This window comes from Vicia villosa, unplaced genomic scaffold (assembly GCF_029867415.1).
Source record: "Vicia villosa cultivar HV-30 ecotype Madison, WI unplaced genomic scaffold, Vvil1.0 ctg.000034F_1_1_3, whole genome shotgun sequence".
NCBI classification, from domain to species: domain Eukaryota; kingdom Viridiplantae; phylum Streptophyta; class Magnoliopsida; order Fabales; family Fabaceae; genus Vicia; species Vicia villosa.
The window spans coordinates 461,653-463,808 of record NW_026704969.1 but is presented as its reverse complement, the minus strand read 5'-3'; positions in this window follow the sequence as shown (position 1 = coordinate 463,808).

Below are 2,156 nucleotides of genomic sequence, written 5' to 3'. Positions count from 1 at the left end.
CTTAGGAGTTTCCCATCTCAACACGACATCAACTTTAGACGGATCCACGACAATACCATCACTCGAGATGACATGCCCCAGAAAACTAACCTCTTTCAACCAAAACTCACACTTGGACAACTTAGCATACAATTTCTTCTCTTTCAAGACTTGCAATGCCAACTTCAAATGCTCAGCATGATCTGATTCTGATTTAGAGTAAATCAAAATGTCGTCAATGAACACCACCACGAAACAATCCAGATACTCATGGAAAATGCGGTTCATGTACTCCATAAATACTCTAGGTGCATTAGTAACACCAAAGGGCATCACGGAATACTCATAATGTCCATAACGTGTTCTGAAAGCCGTCTTCTGCATGTCCTCATATTTCACTTTAATCTGATGGTAACCCGACCTCAGATCAATCTTGCTAAACACACGAGCACCAACCAATTGGTCCATCAAGTCATCAATTCTTGGAAGTGGATACTTGTTCTTGATTGTCACCTTATTCAACTGACGATAATCAATACAAAGTCTCATACTTCCATCTTTCTTCTTAACCAACAACACTGGAGCTCCCCACAGTGACACACTAGGTCTCACAAACCTCTTCTCAAGCAATTCTTCCAACTGCTTCTTCAATTCAGACAATTCTAAAGCAGACATCATGTACGGTGCCATAGACACAGGTCTAGTACCAGGTACAAGATCAATAGAGAACTCAACTTCTCTCTCAGGCGGCACATCGGGAATTTCATCAGGGAAAACATCAGGAAATTCACATACTACCTTCAACCTTTCTAGTATAGCCTGATTCTCAACAGACATCGAAGCAACCAATGCGAACACTTGAACATCTTCTTTCATCAACAAACGAAACTGTCTAGCCGATAACAACTCTAAGCCTTCCTCTTCAGGAGAAGAAAACCTCACAGACTTATCAAAACAATTAATGTGAACATGGTTATGCCCTAACCAGTTCATCCCCAAAATCACATCCAAACCTCTCAACGGCAAGCAAACAAAATCAACAAGAAAGTCTCTGTCGAAAATTGACACGGGACACTTAAGACACACAAGAGAAGTAGTCACCGATCCCTTAGCCGGAGTATCGACAACCATTTCTCCGTTCATAGCAGGTAACACCAGACCCAATTTATCAACACAATCAGCAGATATAAAGCAATGTGTTATACCCCAAAATTTTCCCGCATCTTTTTTCAAGAAAACCTCAATCTAAAAAATTAAGAGCTTCATATAATCTTGGATTTTTATTCCATAAATATCCTGATTTATGAATACTTGGTTTTTAGAGTTTTTCTTATACGGTATTTTGACTCGCTGTTGAATTTATTCTTACACAAACGCCAAGTACTGTTTATTACTTCACACATGCTATTTATTTGAGATTTATTTACAGATAAATAGTACTGACGCAATTGGTACAGAACTAAAACTTTTTGCAGGCGCAAAGTCCGGGGATTCAGACTGTACTGGTAACAAGTAAATTATTGTTAACTTTTGTTTCCCACTAATTTTTGTACTATATTCTATTATTTTCAAAATATTTTTTTCTCTTTCTTTCAAAATCAAATCCTAACCTTACTCTATACATCTCTTTTTTCAAACCCTACCATACACTTTCTTTCAAATCCTACTTCCACTCAAATTCTCCTTTTTGTACGGAATCACTTCATTCCCCAACGTCTCTATCCTTCTTTTCATTCTATAAATACCTCTCATTTTTTCCATAAAATCTCACATCAAATTCTAACTCATCTCTCAAATTTCTACTTCATATTCATTCTCTCTTCTTCCCCGGCAAAATGGCGAAGCGGATGGAAACATGTTTTCTTATGGTCATCACCGTCGTGGTGGTAATCATGTCTTTCTTCTGTTTGCATAGTCCTGAAAAATGCGGACCTGGGATGTTTACACTCCCAATCATCTATATGTTATTATTTGTAGCATGGGTTATTAATCGTCATTCTTAAAGTTTGTCGTATCTTTTAATAACGTACCGTTTACTCGTCGTACTGTTCATTATAGTATGTAATATTTGTACTGTCAGTATTAAATGTCGTACTATCTGTTGTACTGTAGTTTAATTATCCAGATAATATTTTGTGTGTTTTCTGCCAGTTAAATATTTATTTTTCTGTGCATTA